Consider the following 7763-nt stretch of genomic DNA (forward strand, 5'->3'; position numbering starts at 1 on the left):
AAGTAGGCTGATGATCACACATAATAATCACTTCTCTGTGAACTATCTGGTGGGATAAAAATCTTAGCTTTCCAATGTAAAGTCAAGGTGGTGGTGCACAGAATTCCTCCACAGTGGTGCTCTAATGGCACCAGATTAGCTCTGCAGTGATTCCAGGGCATTGTAAAGACTTACGGGTTGGGGCATCAAAGTTCTTGACTCTGAGAGACAAGATGAGATCATCAGTCCTGTTTCTTTTCCAGGTCCTACAGACTGCAAAGCATCCATCAACACAAATGTTACTCCAGGTTGGGCTGGGAGCGGTGGCTCAGCAGTAGAGCGTGTGCTTACCTTGCACAGGTCCTAGGTTCAATCCCCAGTACCTCCACCAAGGGGAAAAAATAGGATAAAGTTTTTACAACTTAAAAAACAAACAGATACTACCTCAGTCCCTTGGGGTCAATAACTTTGGGTATTACCCAGCACCACTGTAGGCTAGCTATGTAATAAGGGGGTATGTTTGTATGAACATGTATAGATTTGTACATTTTTCCTCATTAAGCTTCAAAGAACTGAAAAACAACAAAAATTAAACAGCTTCAAAACAGTCCTCTGCAGTAGTAGAAAGTTATATAAGGAAAGAAAAGGGAAAACAAACAAAAAAACCAACTCGACCCAAACGTACTTTATGTCAAAACATGGAACTTTCTACACACGAGTGAGAACTGATAAAGGATGAAGGAATGGCACCATAAAATGAGTTCACTGGTTAACTGGTAATAAATTCTAAGTATTCATTAAATTCCAGTGAATTCCAAGCAAAGGGCCCTGCTTCCATTTTCTTGGAAGAAAACCTGGGTCCTATAAGAAAGTGGGAGGCACATTAGAGGCTGATTTTGAGATCCTGGTCTCCCAAAATACACAAGCAGATCATCCATTTGGGTTCCGCACTGAGCCCGCTCAGCGCTGTCTGGATACAGCCGTATCTCCCGGAAGTAACCGCGGACACCGCGGACGCAGCATCGTACCCTGGGCTACATCATTATCAAAAGCACCTTCAGAACTACCTGGAGACTCTTCTATCGCGTCTAAAAAAAAGAAACTCAGAGCAGCAGCGTGAGGCTGTGCGGTGAGAGAGGATCAGCTACTAATCAGAATTTTCTGAAATATTAGGGCAATCCTCATTAGAAAATCCCTCTCAACATTGCACCTAAGTTAGAAATGCCCCAGGGTAGCTATTAGACTTCTGAAAATAGTAGCAGGTGCTAGCACTTGAGTGGAGGTCAATCAGCACGTCTGTTACCTACCAGTTTTCCGGGGCTACAACTTGGTATTTTTTATAGCGCGATGTCAGTGTGGGGCTTATACCCAGGCTTCAGAAGTTTTAAACAGATCTTTTATTTTACGGTAAAGCTGCTGCTAAAGAAAATTAGCTTCCATAAACATTCTTGGGGCACTGAACTCCGTCCTCTTTCTTTCTTCCTTGGAGATTATTTGAGACTTCTGATCGGGGAGAGGTACTTAGGTAACCTACAAACATAAGACATAAACAGATCTTAAAGTCACGTTGCCCTTCTACAGACCTTGACTTCAGGGAGATGTTTCAGATCTTTTAAACGAGTCAAAGGAGACTTGGCCAAATGATTCTTTTTAACCTCAAATTACCATTGGGAACCTTATTTGAACCATGAAAAAATTAGAGAAACAGTCCAGAACATAGCCAAATGATGTCTAGACTTCACCTAGCTATAGGATTTTGCAATTGCTGTATCCTATTTTAAGATTTGTATTTAATAAGATGCTAGTATAGTTACTATGTCGTCAGTCTAGTTATAGATAAAAATAATACCCAATAGTTTCGTTGAGGGAGAAAAGTCATTTCTTCACGTTCAACACAGAAAATAACCAAACACATGACAGAATCACATATGACATTTAAAAAAATTTTTGTTAACGTGTAATTGATTTAACAGTGTTAGTTTCAGGTGTACAGCAAAGTGATTCAGTTATTCATATACATACATATATAGTTTTTCCTTTCAGATTCTTTTCCATTATATGTTATTACAAGAAATTGAATATAGTTCCCTGTGCTATATGGTAGGTCCTGGTTCACATGACGTTTAACAGACTCGTCTGCCTGATCCTGTGTGTATTTATCTATTTTTGGTCCTTTGTACATAAGAGCATGAATATTACCTTATTGCACCAACCCCAGTATGATAGTTATTTATTGCTGTTTAACAAATTGCCCCCAAACTTAGCGGCTTATAGATGAAAACGCTGATCTCTCAGTTTTTGTGGAGCAGGAATCTGGGCACAGCTGAGCCGAGCTGCATGAAGTCACAGCAGAGCTGCCAGCCAGGTATGCGGTTTCATCGAAAGATTAGACTGGGGAAGGAGCCGCTTCCAAACTCACACACCTGGCCGCTATCAGCCTCAGGAAATCGGCTTCCAAGTTCACTCAGCTGGGCCTCTCCACAGGGTTGACTCAGAACTTGGTCGCTGGCTTCCCCGGAGTGAAATATGCTGGAAAGAGTCAGACTGGAACCTGCAGGCTCAGAATTAACCCCCTCGCTTCTGCCCTAGTCTATTCTTCAGTTCTGGGTCCCTAAGTCCAGCCCCCACTGAAGGGAGGGCATCACCGACCGTGTGCATCCTGGGAGGCGGGGATCACAGGGGGACTTTTTGAAGGCTTCTCCCCTAACCAAAATCAGCCCAGGGTGACCTTAACGAGAGGAAGCAGATAGCTGTCCTCTCTTGTTTCTGTCGGCCCACCATCTGTTTGGCATCTTCTTCCTCCTCCTCAGTCTGTGTGGCTCCGGGAGGCTGACAGCTCCCCTCACGCTGGGCCTTGGGATGGGCAGCTCTGGTGTCCCTAACTTGGTCAGTAACAATACTTGGACTTTCTGGCCAGAGTGAGTGGTGCGGGGGTGGGCCGTTTAGAGTCCTTTTCCAGCAATTGACATGGGTGCTGGGAGAAACATGATCCCCTAAGATCACAAGTGCCATGAAACATGGAAAACCGGAATTCTTCTGTCTTCCATGCCCATCCCTAGGCCTCCTTTGCTCCACGTGAAAAAATGATTAGAATAAAGCAGCCCAGAGACGCAGAGTGGGCGAGCCTCACCAAGTCCTCATCTCCTGCCTCTCTGCACCCAGCTCTGCCTGAGTCAGGCTTGCCTCTTCTTAGTTTTGTTTTAAATGGAAGTGTAGTTGACTTAACAATGTTGTGCTAGTTTCAGGTGTACAGCATAGTGATTCAGTCATATATATAACTATTCCTTTTCATATTCTTTTTCATTATAGGCCGTTACAAGATAATTAAATATAGTTCCCTGTGCTCTACAGTAGGACCTTGTTGTTTATCTATTGTACATACAGTAGTTTGTGTCTCTTCATCTCAAACTCCTAATTTATCCCTCCTCCCCTCCTTTCTCCCTAGGGTAACTAAGTTTGTTTTCTATGTCTGTGAGTCTGTTGCTGTTTTATAAATAAGTTCATTTGTGTCATTTTTTTCCTATTCCACATATAAGTGATGTCATATGATGTTTGTCTTTCTCTGACTTACTTCACTCAGTGTGATAATCTCTAGGTCCATCCATGTGGCTACAAATGGCAAAAATTCATTCTTTTGTATGGCTCAGTAGTATTCCATTGTACATATATACCTAATTTCTTTATCCAATCATCTGTATTTTTTAGTTAGTTTTGAATTGAGTTTTTATCCCTTGCAACAACAAAAATTGGTCCTAATATATCCAGACGTTATGTATGTGGCCCCCCCAATACTCTCTTTTCCCTTGACCAAACCATCATAGCAGTGCCTTTTATGAAATTATCTAAATATTCAGAGTTTATTTAAAATTTTCTCTTTTGGGGGGTGTGGGGGCAGGTAATTAGGTTTACTTATTTCTTTATTTTTAGAGAAGGTACTGGGGATTGAACCCAGGACCTTGTGCTTGCTAAGCACACACTCTGCCACTTGAGCTCTACCCGCCCTCTAAAATTTTCAACCTTATCAGCTTAGAAAATAATGCTTAGAAAAATCAAGCTCCATGTGTTTCCTATTATGTGAACTACTTCCTTTATTCACCTTAAATTTACTTTTCTCAAGATTCAGGAAATGTCTTCTTGTTCCATTTAAGTTTCCTAAGAGCGGGGAGAAACACCTTCTTAATTATTATTTCCTGTCCAACTTGTAGCACAATAGCTAAATAGCGCACAATAGCTAGCCACACAGTAAATCCTCGGCCACTGTTTAATGAATGAATGAGTAAAGGGATCTTTTGAGAAGGGCCTTTAGTTTATTTTCCCCTAAGTTCAATATTTTTGCCCATTTGAAAACTGGTTCTATACTTTCCACATTAACTTCAGGTTACCCCCACATCCTTGGGCTTCTCATAATCACTGCTCCAAATAATTCACAGAAGCGTTAACCAAGGCTAGTCATAAGGGAGTGCCAGTGTTTAGCCTTCTTCCTCCAGGAAGTGCTCCTCAGTCCTAAGCCACTGTTCCTTGTCTCTGAGCAGCCTCCCTGTGCATTGCAGCAGGCTCCATCGTACCACATGACTCAGTTTTTAAAATAGCCTTTTGTGTAGCACTTTGTGAAAGGCTTTTTGAAAATCTTAATAGACGCCATTCATGAGCGTTTGTCCACATGCATACGTGCCTCCAGCCAGAGCTTTATTGATCAGCGAGGCCCGACTTCCTCTTGGAAAACCATCCATTCTCCTCCAGCTCCTCCCTCACTCTCCCGGTCCTGTTGGCTTGCGGTTGTCTTTTGGGGAGAAGGGCTCAGCTCTTCTCTGTTGACTTGCTCTGACTGGGTCTTTAATCCTCGGCAGGTATTGTGGAATAATGCAGGGTAACGATTGCCAAAATCAAGCTCTCCTAAGAGATGAGTAACTATGGTTAAATTCACATGTTGAGGTCAGAAACAGGGAAACAGGGACTCAGGGGTGGTATATATGGGCAGAAAAAAGGAAGTAAGGTCAGAAATATAGGAAGTTGGTGGTTGCCAATAAAGGTTCAGGAATGTCTTTGTCCTTTAGGAATCTGAAAAGCTCATGGGTTTCTCCTTTCTTCAGATTCTCCTCTCCTTGACTTCCCTGCATCTTCCTTTCATCCTGGCTTGGAAAGTGTTCTTCTCAGTCTTTCTCTTGATGCTCGTTGTGTCTCTTTGATGTGGCTGTTTCCAGCCTCTACCTTTGGTTTTATTGAGTTTTCCTCTACATGATCGCCATGGTCAATTTCATGTACTCCCTTTGATTTAGGTGGTCTATTCTGTAGAGTGATAGAAATAAATAATAATAATAAATAAAAACATACATTTGGGGTGCACACATCTTTTCTGAGCTTCAGATAAGTCTATTCACCTGCACAGTGGACGCTTCCATGTTGATACCCGATAGACGCTCCAAACGAGTGTCAAAAATTGAGTAACATTTTAACACATCCAAAATCAAATGCATTATTATCTCTGTCTAATTTAAGGCCTTTTTCATTACAGGTGACAAATCAAACAAACAAAACAAAAACACATACTGCATGGAATCTAAGGAGAATCTCAGCAGGTTAGGGGTACTACCCAACTAGGCTCAGAAATACATGGAAACCGGACCTGAAAACTTGATGATTGCTCTCTCCAAATTACACCCCTACACCCTGTTTTCCTGGTTCTTAGCTCCCCCTGATACAGAGTAACTTCTGCTTCTCAGTCTACCTGGCAGGAGACAGTGAGGATTTCCATTTTCCCAGCTTCCATCATGCAGAATGAGACTGGCCTGATTCCCTCTTGGTCCTAAATTCAAAATCCCAAGGAAGAAAGTCATCCGCCCAGCCATGGTCAAGGTGATCACCCATAAACCAATCTACTTCGGCCGCAAGTGCAGGGTTATTTGTATGTAACTTGAAGTTGTCCCATAGTTCCCTGATGCTCTGCTCATTTTACTTTCAACCTTTTTCCTCTTTTTCCTCTGTGTGTTTCATTTTGGAAAGTTTCTCTTACTATGGGTGACTTCTCTTTCCTTCAGTAGTGTCTTATCTGCTGCTAGTCCCATCCAGCATATGTTTCACTGAGATACTGTATTTTTCAGGTCTACAAGTTGGTTTTTTTTTAATGTCTTCCATTCTCTATTTAACATGCTTAATCTTTCATTTAGATTCTTAATCATATGGAACATAATATATAGTTATTAATATACTAACTGTTTTAACGTCTTTCTCCACTAACTCTATCTTGGTCTCATTAATGTCTGTATCATTTCTGGGTCTGGGTCTGTGGATTGCCTTTTTCTCCTCGTTATTCACAGTGTTCTCCTGTTTGTATGCCTGGTCACTTTTCACTGGATGCCAGACATTGTGAATTTTACCTTCTTAGGTGCAGGAGATTTTTCAATTTCTATCAATATTTTCTTGAGCTTGATTCTGAGAAGCAGTTAAATTACTTGGCAACAGTCTGATCTTTTCGAAGCTTCTCTTAAACTCTGTCAGGCAGGATGAGAGCAGTCTTTACTCCAGAGCTAACTCTGTCGCTGTGCTGAGACGGCGCTCCTCTGCGTATTCTGCCTGGTGCCCTGTGAATTACGAGGTTCTTCAGCCCAGGATTAGTCTTTCCGGTCCTGCCCTTGACCCTTGAGCAGTTTTCTCACACAAAGGTGCTGATCTGTGCTCAGCTGAAGACTCTAGGGGACCCTCCGCAGCTCCCTCCCTGTTCAGAGCCCCTCACCCTGAGATGCTGCCTGAGGACTTGAGAGGCCACGCCCTCCTGGACCCCGGTTCCTCACGGTTCCCAGTCTCTAAGCTGCCCCTGGACGAGCTGGGACAGTGACAGGGCTCACCTCATTTGTCTCCTCTCCCTCAGGGATCATTGTCCTTCCCTGCCTGGTGTGCAGTGTCTGAAAACAGTTGTTTTCTGTATTTTTCCTGTTTTTTTTTTTTTTTTAATTGTTTCACGTAGGAGAAGGTAAATGGAGGCCCTGTCACTCCATCTTGGCCAGAAATCCAATTCAATCTTTTGAAACTACTTGCTTTTTTTTTTTTTTTTTTTTTAAACTCTGGGCTCTGGAACTTCTCTGTGCTTTTATGTCAGTTTGAAAGCCCTTCTTTCCAGCCTGTCTGCCTGCCAGGCCTCAGTTCCGGCATCATCTTCTCCCAGACCCCCCAGCACCGCACGCCCTCACCAGCATCCCCCTCCATGTGCTCCACAGCATCACTCACACACCAGGCAGGCTGGCTCCGCAGTGACCTCCAAGCCCTGTGTGCACAGATCCAAGCTTATTCTTCTTTGTATCTTCCGCTTTCACACAGCAGGTGTTCAACATATGCTTGGTGAAATGAATTGAAACACTGCATATAATTATACTCAGACAGAGAACAATCTTCACTGTTTATTTCAGAGTATTTTATAAGCTGTTACCTGCAAAAATGGGCTAGAATGTAAACATTCCTACATTCTGAAGTTCTGAGATGACCTGTCTTTGAATCACATGTGTCATTAGCAAAATTCTCAGCCATTAGCCTGAGGTGCTTCTCAACCAAAGTGGTTTAGTTAGAAGAAGCGTGTCTGTCTGAAGCCGTCCTCTGGGGAGGGTGGCAGACTGCTGGCATATGTCTGTGCATTTGGTTTGGTTGCTCGTGTTGAATGTGAGATCTTCTCAGGGTGTCACAGATTTTGAAAAAGGGCTTGTGCATTTACAGCTCACACCGAGCAGAGTGCAACTGTGAACTCCAGGCAAACCACCTCGTCATTTGCTTCCTCGTGTGGTGAAACCGTTCCCTGA

Source organism: Camelus bactrianus, chromosome 35 (genome assembly GCF_048773025.1).
Source record: "Camelus bactrianus isolate YW-2024 breed Bactrian camel chromosome 35, ASM4877302v1, whole genome shotgun sequence".
Classification (NCBI taxonomy): Eukaryota; Metazoa; Chordata; class Mammalia; order Artiodactyla; family Camelidae; genus Camelus; species Camelus bactrianus.